General features: G+C 53.1%; 1 protein-coding gene and 1 long non-coding RNA gene across 5 annotated transcripts in view; one reads left to right on the plus strand and one right to left on the minus strand.

Annotated features, from left to right (window-relative positions):
* KAZN (kazrin, periplakin interacting protein) overlaps positions 1 to 15,102 on the minus strand; it is a 1,011,580-nt gene that overhangs the window by 308,674 nt on the left and 687,804 nt on the right. Inside the window, exon 1 of one of the 4 annotated variants that reach the window (XM_025447958.3) lies at positions 821 to 1,017. The exons of the other annotated variants lie outside the window; for them this stretch is intronic. The gene's annotated coding sequence lies outside the window, so the exon portion shown is untranslated. Of the gene's footprint in view, positions 1 to 820; positions 1,018 to 15,102 lie in introns of those variants that run through there. 4 annotated transcript variants of the gene reach the window in all.
* On the plus strand, positions 1,048 to 7,332 carry LOC112660421 (uncharacterized). The gene is made up of 2 exons (XR_003136909.3): positions 1,048 to 4,560; positions 4,988 to 7,332. It is a non-coding gene; the product is annotated as an uncharacterized LOC112660421 (long non-coding RNA).

Raw genomic sequence — 15,102 nt, forward strand, 5'->3', positions numbered from 1 at the left:
ACATAGATAAACTCAAGATGGATGAAAGATCTTAATGTAAGACAAGATTTCATCAAAATCCTAGAGGAGAACACAGGCAACACCCTTTTTGAACTCGGCCACAGTAACTTCTTGCAAGATACATCCATGAAGGCAAGAGAAACAAAAGCAAAAATGAATTATTGGGACTTCATCAAGATAAAAAAGCTTCTGGACAGCAAAGGATACAGTCAACAAACTAAAAGACAACCTCCAGAATGGGAGAAGAGATTTGCAAATGACCCATCAGATAAAGGGCTAGTATCTAAGATCTATAAAGAGCTTATTAAACTCAACAGCAAAGAAACAAACAATCCAATCAGGAAATGGGCAAAAGACATGAACAGAAATCTCACAGACAAAGACATAGACGTGGCCAACACGCATATGAGAACATGCTCCACATCACTGGCCATCAGGAAAATACAAATCAAACCCATAATGAGATCCCACCTCACACCAGTGAGAATGGGGGAAATCAACAAGACAGGAAACCACAGATGTTGGCGAGGATGTGGGGAAGGGGGGACCCTCCTGCACTGTTGGTGGGAATGTGAACTGGTGCAGCCACTCTGGAAAACTGTGTGGAGGTTCCTCAAAGAGTTAAAAATAGACCTGCCCTACGACCCAGCAATTGCACTGCTGGGGATTTACCCCAAAGATGCAGATGCAGTGAAACGCGGGGACACCTGCACCCCGATGTTCACAGCAACAATGTCCACAGTAGCCCAACTGTGGCAGGAGCCTCGGTGTCCATCGACAGATGATGGATAGAGAAGCCGTGCTGTCTATATATGCTGACCTGCTTTGGAAGGGAGGAAATGCCCAAATCCCAGCTTCCCGAAGAAACGATGTCATCAAAAGGTGTGTCGCAGCATCTGGGGAAGCAGGACTTGCCTCGAGCTAGTACTTTCCTCAGTGACCGACAGGTGTCGCTGTGGGTTTCTTTGCAAACTGAACACCTGCCGCAGCACCGGGCACTGCACCGGGCATCCGGGCACGCGGGTGCCGTTGGGTGCCGTTGGGTGCCGTTGGGTGCCGCGACCGCCGAGCCCCACGCGCTCTGCACACAGGCTCTCACCGCACCGCGCGACCACCGCACGAAGCAGGGACCCCCATCCGCCCCTTTCACAGGTGAAGAAACTGATGCCCGACAGCAGGTGAAGGCGCTTGCTCAAGATCACCAGGCACGGCGGGGACTCACACCCAGGCCAGCCGGAGCCAGAGCCCGTGCTCCTCACCTCCCCGGCCCCAGCACAGTCCAAGGCCTGGGTTCAAGGCTAGGCTGAACTTACTCACTGGCTGTGTCTTTTCACGAGTGTCCCAACCTCTCTGGTGCTTGAGCTCACAACTGCCGTTTGTGTACCTCAGGCAGCTTTCTGCAAGTGGATGGGTTTTTTTTTCTTTTTTAAAAGATTTTATTTATTTATTCATGAGAGACACACAGAGAGAGGCAGAGACGCAGGCAGAGGGAGAAGCAGGCGCCCTGCAGGGAACCCGATGCAGGATTCGATCCCAGGACCCCAGGGTCAAGCCCTGGGCCAAAGGCGGTGCTAAACCACTGAGCCCCCCAGGGGGTCCCAAGTGGATGGTTTTTACAAGGGACACAGGATGTATGGAGAAGGCTCGGCACTAACTCAGAGGCAAAACCTCCTACGATGGGAAAAGGAGAGTCGAGGAAGTAGAGAGAGGCGGGAAGAGGAAATCCATGTCAAGGGCAGGCCCTGGAGCAAGACTTTCAGGACCACAGGGAAGACACAGCGCTCGGCCCGGACGCCCCTGGCTTGGGCATCTTGACGACTGGCCTGGAGCTGACAATGCAGGATTTTTTAATCACTGAGTTCAAAATGGATGGGAAAATGCGTGGTGCCTGATGGAAGCTTTTAGTCCTAATTGCTCAAAAATAATAACAATAAAACCCCACCAGCCTCTGTAATTCCCAGGCAGTGCTTTTCTTTTCATTAGGCATTTCTATCTGCTCGTGATGCTATTGTCAAGTGTTCATCAATGCTAATGACGCAGTTCTCCAGAGCCCCATTTTGCCCCAGAAACTGGAAGGGACATTGTTAAGAAAATACATTCCTCACGCCACGATGGATACGTCAGACGGGAAGCGAACAGAACGCGAGCCGGGGCCTCCTCCGCAGCTAAGGGGCTGGGGGTGGGGGTGTCCTTGCAGGGCTCGTGGAATCTGCCAGGCCTGAGCCCCGGGTCCCCCGCTGTTGCCCACGGGGAAGAGTCCGCCGTCGGGGAGTGAGGGGAAGGTGACATTCGAGACGCCTGTGTCCCGGTCCCGGCTCTGCCACTTAGCGGCAGGTCAGGAGGGAACGTTCTCCCGGGAAAGCATCACACCCACTGGGCCGAGGTCCCAGGCAGAGATTTTGGGTGCTGGCCTGGGACCTCGCCTTCTGGATGCTTTCTTTACGGCTCAAGTTTGGCAGAACCCGGGCAGGCGAGGAAGTGGCCCCACGTGTATACTTTGGCTTCAGGCTCCTGGGCTCGGGTCCTAGGCCTGCCCTTTCCCAGCTCCTGACCTCCGGCAGGTCTCGGGACGCTCTCTCTGCCTTTGCTTCGCCGCAGGCAAGGTGGACGTCCTCGGGTCTTACAAGGATTGAACGGGTTAAAACACGGGAGCGAGATACACAGGAAGCGCTCGGCACGCCAGTAAACACACGCAAACGCTCTTGATAAATGATCAGTTATGAATGGGGGTCAGCAAACTTCTGTAAAGGGCTGGACGGTAAATACTTGCAGCTTTTTTTTTTTTTTTAAGATTTTATTTATTTACTCACGAGAGACACAGGCAGAGGGAGAAGCAGGCTCCACGCGGGGAGCCCGACGCGGGACTCGATCCCGAGACCCTGGGGTCACGCTCTGGGCTGAAGGCCGATGCTCAACCGCTGAGCCAGCCAGGTGCCCCCACTTGGGGCTTTCTTTACAGCCTTGCACCCCCTCTGACACAAGTGTTAAACCGAAACACACGAGCGTGGCCATGTCCCAATATAGCTTTACTTATGGACACTGAAACGTGATTTTCACCTAGGGTGGAATCTTCAGACACTTTTCTTATGTTTTTTTCCCCCATCACTAAAATACGTTAATGCATCGGCGTTCGTGGGCCGTCCAAACCAGGGGCAGGTGTCTGCTGACCCTGTTTTAGGGTCCTAATGTTATTCATCTCCAGTCAGTGAAGTCTCTGGCCTGAGACATGTCCCTCTTCCTCTTGTTCTTCACGGAGAGCCAGCAAGTCCTGCAAAGGAAAACATTCTGGGGATGCAGAGCGGAGCAGGCCCCGATTCGAAGGGTGAACTCTTCGCCAGCCGCACTACGTTCGTGAGCCAACACACAGGTCTAAATTTGTGCGTCTTCCAGCTCTGGGATTCCTGGTTCTTCCTTCAATCTCTTGATACTGTTGGAAAGGATTCATCGATGGACATTTTACAGATGAGGACACCAAGGTCTGGAGGGGTTAAGGGATTTGTTCAGGGTCATAAAGTCTGTGAGTGCCAGAAGCAGGATTTGAACCTGTGATCCCTGAGCCCCAAATCTGTGGCCTGAAGTGTTAGGCGGGCGAGGCGGCCACGTCAGCGTGCGGGCTCAAGACCTCGGCAAAAGCAATACGACGGCAAGGAAAAAGGCTTGGGACACAGGAAGCTGAGATCTGGTGGCGATGGGACTGTCCTGCAGAATCACCTGGGGGCCCTCTGCCAGCGTGCGGGCTCCCGGGCCACATCCTAGATGCCCTGAATCAGCCTCTCTGAGGGGGTGGATCCTAGGAATCCGAATTTGAGCAAGCAGCCAGGTGATTCTGGGACTTGCTGTACTGGGCCTGTCAGCGTTGATCCACTTAGCTCGTAATTAATTCATCCAAATAATTCACCGAGAGGTGCCTGGGGCACTGGGAAGCAGCTGAGTCAGGAAGGCCTGGATTCAAGTCCAGGGCCTATTTTGTTCCCCTCTGCATCTGCATCCGCTCTGCCCAGTTTTGGATTATCCCACAGCCTTATTGAGCAAGAAAAGGAAAAAAAGAACATTTTGGGACAACCCAGTATTTTATAATCCAATGTTTTGTCGACATCTTTATTTCTTTCAGAAAGAACACAAACAACCCACGCCATTTGGCTTGACAACCTCACATGTGTATATGGTTTATACAGAGAACTGGTTTTGGGCGGGGGCCGGGGGCGCGCTCACAGGATGACGTGCAGATGGCGGCTTAGCCTCTGCGACCAGGGGCCCGAGTCCAAATATTGCTGCCACCACCTTCCAGATGGGTAACTTCACAGAGGAAATTGCAACAGTTTACATTTAACAGGGTTGCTTTTAGGATGAAATAAGTTCATCTAGGCCTGAGGTCTGCAAACCCAAGTGTGCATCCAAGTCACCTGGAGGGCAGGTTACCACACCGATTCCAGGCCCACCTCCAGCGCTGCTGATGTGTCGGGTCTGGGGTGGACCCCGAGAATCTGCATTTCCCACAAGTTCTCAAGTGCTGCTGCTGTTGCCGGGCTGGGGATCCCCCTTTGAGAACTACAAGTGCAGGTAAATAGCTCAGGCAACGTGTCTGACCCTCAGCATTGCAATCACTGCAAGGATTTCTTGGTCTTGCTGTCATTCTATATAGGGGCACTGCAATGACCTTTGCAGGGCTCACAGGTGCTTTTTATTTTTTTTCCTTTTAATATTTTCCAAGGAGTATTTTTTTATGAGTTAAGTCATGATTCAAAATCCCAGGGTGGGGATCACCGTGTGCCCAGGTCTCCCTTCCACATCTGGGGCAAGGACGGAGGGCAGAGAAGAGGTGGCACCAGTTCAGATGACCCCAGAAATGTGCTGTCCACCTGGTGGTCATCCTCGCTGACAGCCGGGAAGCTCGGCCAGCAGTTCCTGGTCTGGGTCTGGTTGGGAAGGCAGCTGCCGAGGGAACAGTCCGGTAGTTCTTGGCTTTGGGTCTTCTGTCTTGGAGCAGGTGCTAAAGCAGCTCAGTGTCGTGGGGCCCAGCTTCTGACGGCCTTTGCGCAGCCTGGTCCGGTCCGGCCTCTACTCGCTGGACACACGCTCGTGGAAGGGCGACTGTGGACAGCGCCCTCCAGCCGACCGCTCCGTGAGAACGATGAAGACTGAGGTAGGTGCGGGGGATCCTGGGGCCCAAGCACACATCTGCTGAGATGCTGGGAACACATCTCCCGGGGGGCACTTCTTCCTGTGACCCCTGGTGACAAGAGCCCCCACCCACCCGCACGGACCCCATATGTGCTCTGGTTTTCCCAGTTGTTCTGCATGATGTACATCTGCTTCTCCCAAGCACCAGCTGTCCGTGCCCAGCTGGGAGCTGCTTCCTCAGCGAGAGCCCAGGTAACTCTGCAACGAGGGCTCATCACAACTCTTTCTAGTCCCCATGGGTGGCCTCGCCCAGGAACCAAACCATTAAAAGCCTCGCACACAAATCCAGTGGCAGGTGAGGTGACATTGCCATTCGGAATGTCCCAGCCACACCTGTCTGGATGTTTAGACTGTCACCACACACAGACGTCTGGAGCAGAACTGGCACCAAACGAGGACAGTGCCCAGCATGACCGGAGGGCTCCGTGTGGATGGCCCCCTGAGCCTGTCCAGTTTCCACTCTCTGAGAGCAACGAATACCTCGGGCCTCGCTGCTCCAAGAGTGATCCAGGACCAGCACCGTCAGCATCACCGGGACACATTACAAATGCAGGTTCTCAGCCACCCCAGACTTGCAGAGTCAGAATCTGCATTTTGACGAAATGGCCAGGTGGCCTGTATGCCCAGGACAGTTTGAGAAGCGCTGAGCGAAGGGGCTTACTGGGGAAGGCGCCCACGGGAAATTGGGACTGCAATCTTGGCCTAGTAACTTAGTAACTGGGTGATGAATGGAATATCCTCCCTGGGCCCTCCGAGCCTCGGCCTTCTCATCTGTAAGATGGGAACGATGGTGACACGGCCGTTGCAGGCTTAATTCATCCCTATGCCAGATATCTGGGTGCCCACCATGTGCCAGGAGCCATGAGAGGCGCTGGAGCTGCAGCATGAAGAAAGGATAAGACAGGCCCTGCCCCTAGCCTCTTGGAACCTAGGGTTGGTTAGGGGGCTTAGGAATTCACGACACAAACCAGCGTGAGATGACGTCTGCGGCAGAGTAGAGGCTGCGGAGGAGAGGTGCAGAGTTGCCACCCCTGGGAGCGGGGGTCCCTGATGAAGTGATATCCATACTGACACATGAAGAAGGGCAGGTGAAGGTGAATGAGGTAGAAGAATGTTCCAGAATGCTGAATGTGTGGGAATTGGATGCACCTGACACCACAGTATCTGCCCAGCAAGGAAGGGAGAGTATTAGTCACCTACAGCTGCATAACAAATATCCCCAAACCGCTCTGTATTTAGAGTTAAAATTTGGCATGTAGCTCTCTCCTCTCCTTTGGGAAATTAAATTATATGCTCAGGGAAGGAGGATGCTCTGTTTGTATTTTGGGGGGCGGGGGCAGGTAAGCGGACAACCATCTCCTATGTGCCTGGTGCTTGCTAATAGGAACTCAATACCTCCTTCTCAATGAACTGGTGCTGTGTCCTCAGGCCTTTTGGTCGTTTTCTCCTAACACTTGGGATGCTGCGGGGTGGAGGCAACAGCACCAGCTTCTTCCGAACTTGACAGGGGAAGCGAACATTGATGAAGGAAGAGGGAAGAAGGACAGGAGGGAGTTTGAGAAGCAGTAATTGAAAAACTAGACAGACCGTGGAAGAATTATAAACAGAAAGCCCCATTCTGCTGCGGCCCATCAGAGCCAGAGGGGCAGCGCACGGAAGGGATGAGCAGAGAAATCCCAAAGACCAGGATCGGAAACAAATGAGCTTTAATGGAACATTTCAGTTCTGGAGAAAAATGCGAACACCGAGTAGAGATAACCACGGAGATAACCACTCAGGCACTACATTTGTGGAAGTGTCATCCAGGCACCAAACGGGGAAGAAGGAGGCAGAAACACAATTGGTTTAATTTTTTAGATTAATTGTGAGCAGTCAATAATGTGGCTCATCCGGGGGCCCAGAGGCGTCTAAGCTATGCTGAGTAATCTCCTTAGGTTGGTAATTATTGTTTGCATTTACAGAATCAAGGCCACAAAAAGGTGGTTTAGAGAAAGCCTCACCGAGCTGGGGGACCGTAATCCTAGCTTTCCCAGCACATCTGGAATGCGGCAGCGATACTATGGTTTCCAGGCGGAGTGTAAGAAGAAAAAGGAAAAAAAAAAACACACCAAAAAAACCTTCCTTTCGTCCCTTGCTTTGTGGCTGATTCACCACCAATTCCAAATAATTCACTTTTTCCCCATTTTTATTTTAATTCAAAAATTGGTTGGGCGATTTAAAAAGTACATAAAAGAACAAATAAAATAATAGTGTGCATTCCCCTCACCCAGAATTACTCACTGTTATCGTCTTGCCCTGTGTGCTTTCTTTGTGGTTTTCGTTTTAAGAAAACACATTTTTTCTTTTTTTTCTTTTTTTTCTTTTTTTTTTTGGTAACAACGAAACAGATTCCTTTGAAAAAAAAAAAAATCAATCAGTGCAGAACATGGCCAAGGCAGAAAGCGTGAAGATGATCCCCGATTCGACCACATTTGGTGGATGTCGTTGCAAACGGCTTTCTGTGCTCCCGTGTGGGGAGAAACCTCATGAGGGCAGGGCTCCCGTCTGTTCCCATCGCCTCTGGGTTCCCAGGGTCTAGGACAGTGTCGTCTAGTGTAGCTGCTGAGAGACTGGCCGAAGGACAGACGGTCTGGGCCAGGCTGTGTGCCACACTGGCGGCTGGTTTGAGGCATCGCCTCCCACCCCGTGCCCCCGTGTTCAGCTCTGGGGGGCATGCAGGTCCCCCGGGAAAAGCAGAGGCAGGTGGAGGAGGGAGGAGGGAAGGCCGAGGCTGACCTGCCGTCCGCACCAGGCGGCGCTGTGACCTGGCATCGGGCACAGGATGCCCTTTGTACAGCTCACTGGCCTCAAACCGATGAGGCTCCTTGCACCACAGGCCACAGTCAGCAAGCTCTGGCCGCCGATCCCTTGGCGCACCTGCAGCCCCCTTCTGGGCCTCTGCTACCATTGGGACGCTCAGGTGGATGCATCTAAGACAGGACTCGGATCGGAGGGTCAGAGGGTCCCTCCGGGGAGGGAAGGTGGCAGCCGTGCAGGCCGGGATGAGGATCGGAGGACATAACCCACAGGCAGTAGAGTTGGGAGCAGGAAAGGAGACGCTGAAATGAGGCCTGGGATTTGTTTCACCTCCCCCAGGACCTGCGGCCGGGGAAGGGGATGGATCCGGGTTTGGACGGGGTTGGACCGGTACGGGGCTGATGGGGTTGGGTGACGGTACGTGAGCGCTCTACGGCACTGTCCATCACTCTGCGGGTTCAAAAGTCCCCTCAAGCAAAAGATGAAGAGACAGAGAGACACAAAGTCAAAGAAAAAGGAAAGTAACTTCCCCTACGTGCATTTTAAAAAATTATTATTATACAATAAAAGACGTGCTCACTGGGAGGAGAGCTTCAGCAACCCAGGAGTGCAGGTTGTGAAAAACATTGGTGAGTGCCTCCCGGGTGTACACACCCACTCCCCAGGGGCCTCTGGACACATCCCTCTCATTGGTTTCCTGTGAATGTGCAAATATCTATCTGGATGTGTAAGGTCAACACATTTTCACGTGCATTAAAGCGAAACAAAACGAGGTCACAATGAAGGACTATTTCTTCTCATCCAGTCAAACGGACTGTGAACGAGGTTTTTCCTGCTTTTAAACCATACATTGTATGTTAACAACAAGAGAGAGAGACTAGTACAACCACTTTGTGACCTGAGAATGCTACAACGTGTAAGATTTGCAAAGCGCCCAATTTCTCTTAATGACAAGATCAAGCCGGCTCTCCAACGGATATATAATTGCATTTTACAGAAGTGGATTGTCCAGTACACAGAGGCAGGGCAACTTGTTTTATTTTATTTTATTTTATTTTATTTTATTTTATTTTATTTTATTATTTTATTTTATTATTTTATTTTATTATTTTATTTTATTATTTTATTTTATTTTATTATTTTATTTTATTATTTTATTTTATTTTATTATTTTATTTTATTTTTTATTTATTTTATTTTATTTATTTTATTTTTATTTATTTTATTTTATTTATTTATTTTATTTATTTTATTTTATTTTATTTTATTTTATTTTATTTTATTATTTTATTTTATTTTATTTTATTATTTTATTTTATTTTTATTTATTTTATTTTATTTTATTTATTTTATTTTTTATTTATTTTATTTATTTTATTTTATTTTATTTTATTTTATTTTATTTTATTTTATTTATTTTATTTATTTTTTTCAACTTGTGTATTTTAAACAACTCTGTCCCCTGGTCACCTCTCTGTGTCCATGTGGACCCGTCTGCGCACCATCTTTAGCGACCTCGCCTACTCCTCCGTATAGGGAGGTACTACTGTGTATTTACCCAGTGCGACCTGCTGATGAAATTAGGATTTCAATGCACTCTTACAAGAAGCGCTGCTGCGGTGGGCGGTCTCATCTATAGATCTCCGCCAAACCTACTTAGTATTTCTGAAATCCTGGAAATGTGTTGGAAATCTGAGCAGACATCGCCAAAGTGCCTTTCAAACGGACTGTACTGATTGGCACTCCCGCTGTCGGAAGAGCAACGTTACCCCTGGGCTAAGGACCCAAGCCCAACCGGATGTCAGCCCAGGACGGGGCTGCGTTCGGGGTTCCCATCTGGCCAAATGACACCTGCGCCGAGCTCTGTGATCCTCCATCGGGGCTACCATCAAGGGCACTGGCCCGTCCTGGCTTCTCAGGGAAACCACACATCGCCCCGCGTGTGCACCTGCCTCTGTACACGTGACTGAAATAAAGGAAATAAAGGAAGGGGCCAGTGTAGACGGCGAAGGTCCCAGGGAAACATGCTGGAGGGTCCCCCAAACTCCTTGACCCTGGAGGCAGCAGGGAAATTCCTTCAAAAGGGAGGATGAGGCAGTGAGAGAAAGCGGGGACTCCCGACATGAGTGAAAGGCTCGTGGAAAGTCTGCAAAAACGGTTAAGAAGAGCCAAGATGAGAAGGGGAACCGGAGACGGCACGGAAAGGTAGGCCGAGAGAAATGCTGCCAGGAACGCGAGGCAGGAAAGGTCAGCCGCCAAGCAAGACGACTGCATCCGAGCGAACGTGCGCAAGTCATTCGGGGACTGGGCAGGTGGATGCCCCCCATTATTCCTGGCAGGTTCCAGAAGGAGACAAGAAACTTTCGGGGCAAGAAAGAAAAACCGGAACTTGGAAAGGAATCTGAGTCCCCGTGGCATCGTTCAGCCGAGACAGGCGCAAGAAGGACCGTGGAGGCATTTGGGATCCAGCTGGGAATTCTGAGCGCAGCTCAGACCGAAACAACGGAGCCGCCGGTTCTTGTCCTGTTGACTAAAGAGGCTTCAGGGGTGAGAGAGGGGGCAGGGCAGCCCTTCTCCGGTCCAAGCTGCCGCTGCAGTAGGCAGGCGCCGAGGACGCCAGTTCACAAAAGCTGTCATCTTCCAACGGCGGCTCCTTTTGGTGCATTGAGAGGAGGCACAAGAACCGAAACACAACCCCCCCTCGCTGGCTGGGGGGCTTGAGACGTGCCCCTTACGCTCCCCAAGCTTTGGCTGCCTCAACTACCAGCCCCTTCACCCGCTCACCCTTCTCCTGCTCTCCCTCTTGTTCACTCCACTCTAGTCCCTCCGATTTCTTTGCTGCCTCTCAAACCTGCCTCAGGGCCTTTGCACTGGCCAGTCCCTCTGCCTGGACCACCCTCCCCAGCACCTGCACGGCTCTCTCTTCTCTCTGTCATCTTTGTTCGCATGTCACCTTCTCAGAGAGGCCCACCCCACCCACACTGTCCTTAAAACTGTACTTTCCCTCTCCTTCCACGTTTTTTCTTCATAGAGCTCATCACCTTCTAACAGACCCACTGAAGGGAACCTCCTTACTTATTTTATTGCCCGAGTTCTCCCCCTGGAATCTAAGCCCACAGGAGCACTCGGTGGACGCCTGCTTTACTCATTCATCCTCTGTCGTATCACCGACGTGCAGCACAGGTGCTCGGCACACGGTGGACGTACATCTACTGAGGTTCTGTAGGTCCGTCACCAGTGTCGTCATCGTCATCTCTGTCGCCATCACCAGTGAAAGTATGTCATTAACTCAACCAAAACGTATTCCTCGCCCAGTATGTTGTCCCCTGGACACAATCCCGGAGACCAGCAAGCAGGCAGACGTGTAACAGCCTATGTGCCAAGTGGAGCGTGTGGCTTGGTCACAGGATGATCGTAACCAGATTGCGGCCACCTTCCAGATTAGGGCCGTTCTCACAAGCCAAGGCCGCACTCCTCAAGGTTCAGACGATCCCGGTCTCGACACAAAGTAGTCGGTGAGGTTGAAACGTGTTGACCTCAAGCTCCCCGTCTTCCCTGTCTAGGCCCTGTTGACCACGCCGTCCAAGCAAGCACATGGGGGCCTCCTGCTGCCTCCGTCACACCCCACAGGGACCCAGGGCTCCTCTTGATCATAAGATAAAGGCAGAAAGAAAGGGTGGAGGCTCAGAGACTCAGGGGCCTCCCCCATTGCTCCCCCATTGCTTCTGGAGTGTGGGCATCCGGAAGGCCAGTGGCACTCGCCACGGAAGGTCTCCTCAAATGCGTGGCTTGTGCTAAACTCCCACAGCTTGAAAACCGAGAGACAGGAGGTACCAAATATTTAATATTCGGCTTAGAGGCGGCACCACATGCAAACTAAGTGTAAGGGGCACATAAAGAAGGAGAATCTCATATAATTCGGAGAAAATCATTCTTGCCAGAGCCCACATTTTGCGGAAATTGTCAGCAATTCTCTTCTTACTACAAAAAAGATATTGTGAGATACTGAGACTGTCCAGAAAATTCCCTGCAAAGATACCAGCACGCTGGGTCAGGGCGTATTCGGTCTGTTGTCTTTGAAAAGCAGATGATCCAGGGCCCGTGCTGAATGCCGAGCGGCCAAGAGGGCACACCGCCGGGCACCGTTTAATCGCACGGCAGGGCGGGGAATGGAAGAGGGCAGTGTCCACCGGGGGAGGCGGCACTTAAGGAACAGGACCCACGTTTTCCTCCTGGAGAAGCAGAATCAACCATTAGGAGGGGTGATGTGAGCAGCTGGCAGCTAAGACACGAAGCTCACTCCCCGGGGTATTCGCGTCACTGTGCTCCGCTCCAGGGTGGGGACCAGCGGCTGATGCCATTGGTCTTGGCACTGTCCCCTGAGTCACCGCTGGTGATGGAGCCAGGCACGTCGGAGGGACCCTCCCCATCTCAGTGGCTGCAGACCCAGCCTCTGACCCAACGGGCTGTGAGGCCCTGTTTGTTGTCATATTCTGAGCCGAGGAGCAAGCCAGTGGCCCCCTGTGCCGTCTGGGGGCGGGGCGAGGAGTGTGCGCAGCGGGAGAGCATCCCCTTTGGAGTCAGAAGGCTTGGTCACCCCCCTCCCCAACCCGGTTGGGCCTAGTTCAGCCTTCCGGCCCGGGACAAACTGCAGCTCTCGGCCTCAGTTTCCACCTCCACGTTAACCCTGCGAGCACGCCGTGAAGACCGTCAGAGAGGGTTGCTTCATGTCCCCATCGCACCCAAATTCACGTCCAGCCAGGACCTCAGAATGCTGTTTAAAATAACAATCTTAGCAAAATTACAGTAAAGATAGAGATGAGGGGCGCCTGGGGGGCTCAGTGGTTGAGCGTCTGCCTTCAGGGCGTGACCCTGGGGTCCCGGGATCGAGTCCCACATCGGGCTCCTTGCATGGAGCCTGCTTCTCCCTCTGCCTGTGTCTCTGCCTCTCTCTTTCTGTCTCTCATGAATAAATAAAATCTTAGAAAAAAAAGAAAAAAAGGAGTGTCCTGATAAGAGACACAGAGACACAGGGGGAAGGCCGTGGGAGACAGGAGTGATGCAGCAGAAGCCCCAGAGGGAGCCCCAGATGCATGGCCAGGAAGGACCGTCCCCTAGAGCCTTGGAGGGAGCATAGTCCTGCCAACACCTTGATTCTGGACTTCTGGCCTCCGGAGCTGGGAGAGAATAGATGTCTGCTGCTGCGGGCCACCCAGTTGGTGGCAATTTGTCACAGCAGCCCCGAGGAAATGAAATGAAGCCACTTAAAAACCGCCCGGGATCTCGTGCGGTGCTGCCCGCCCTCCTGCCTCACCTCCCCGTCCCCGACCGAGTGACAGCTGTGCTTACCTCCCCCTTCGAGGTCTGGCAGGTGCCCACCCAAGCTTCCACACTTGGCCCTCTTGTCCCCCCGGGACCCAGGCCGCCTCCAACTCACTCCTGCATCTTCTCTGTCTTCACCACAATGACCCGTCCTCCAGGGAGCTCCCTGGCCCTGACCAGTACCCTCCACTGTGCACGGCGGCTTCGCCTTTGTTGCTTTCCTGTCACCTCTCACACAGTTGTCATCTCTGTACTGGTTTTAAAACTCTCACTGGCTAGAACGTACGGCCCATTGATGGCAGAGATGCGTCTTTTTTTATTTAACACGACGGCCCCGGCACCTTGTTTTGGAGAGTTTTTTGAATGAATGAATGAATGAATGGATGAATGAATGAGATAACTTTGGGCTCAGAGTCCATCTCCAGGGAGAGGCTACCAGACGATGACGTCACATAGTGGCATGTGCGCAGACCCCCCCCCCCCCCACCCCGCATGACAGAGCTGCATCCCCGCACCTGCAGGAGAGAGGGGGCCTGCAGCAAGGACGCTTCTCCATCCTGGAGCGCAGGCCTCCCAGCTAGAGGGGAGGGCACTCCCCGGGGGAGGGAGAGGCCTGAGTGAAGGTGCAGGGAACAGAAAGCTTAGAGCCTAAGGGAGCTGCAGGGAGCACATCATCCCCGAGGGGCAGGATCTCTCCTTCCAGAAAGCAAGCACGGGGCCTTCAACGGGTGCAGTGGATTTAACAGAGCACGACAGGAGCTGCAACAGATGGAGCCAACAGAGCCCTGTGTTGGGCTGCAGGGGGTGGGTGCTGCGTTCAGTCCCGTCCCTGGACCCCCCACCCAGGGGCAGGGCCCAACCAGCGCAGAGGGCGGGAGCTGCGGTCGTCGTGGGGGGCAGAGAAGGCAGGACAGGAGGCTGCAGGCCCAGACTTCGGGATGTGCTCCGATCGGAAGCACGACCTGCTGGGGGGCGACGAGCCGGCCGGGAACCAAGCTAGCAGCTGAATCCAGCACGGATGGAGGAGGAGGCGGCTGCAGACCAGGAGGTCACTGCAGTGGTCCGAGGAGGGGGATCATCAGGGCCTGATTGCGGGGTGGCAGTGGGTGGGAGGGGAAAAGAACCAAGAGATGTGACTAAAGACTGGAAAGAGGAAAAAAAGTCTGTTTGGCTGATTGCAGGAAGCCCTTGCAGTGGGGGAGGGAAGGCGCTGGGGACGACCCGAGGCCTCGCGCTTGCAGAGAACGCGCACTGCCCGGCCCAGAAACGTCGGGAGAAACCTGCTCTCGTTCATGTGAGCGCCCCACGACCACCGGTTCCACGCTTGCGTGGGGAACAGAGAACACGGGGGGGGGGGGAGTCAAGGAGCCCCTCCCGGCCCGCACACACACGCGCGTGCACATACACACGCACACAAAGAGGACTGGAGACCACGGGCCCAGGCAGCTGGGGTCCTGCCTCAGCGAACCCCGGGCTCTGCTCCTGAAATCCCGACCTTCCAGTGATTCCAAGGAAAAGCCACTTCCTCCTGTTTGCTACTGGGCCCTGGCCCTGACCGGGGAACACACCCCAGCCTCAGGCTAGAAGAGGGGCGCGGCGCTTCCTGGTGCAGGGACCAGAAGCCAGGCCCGCGTCGGCCACCGGCGCCTGGGTCTCTGCGGCTCTGGGACGAAGGACGGGAGACCTGAAAACGAGGTACGACTTCATTCTTTGGGTACTGACCCGAGCCCGAGAGAGGAGGTGGCGAGGCTGCGGAGCGCTGCAGAGGCAAGAACACCGGCAACTGAGCTCGGGCCTGCGAGG

The sequence above is a fragment of the Canis lupus genome, chromosome 2, assembly GCF_003254725.2.
Source record: "Canis lupus dingo isolate Sandy chromosome 2, ASM325472v2, whole genome shotgun sequence".
Lineage (NCBI taxonomy): Eukaryota > Metazoa > Chordata > Mammalia > Carnivora > Canidae > Canis > Canis lupus.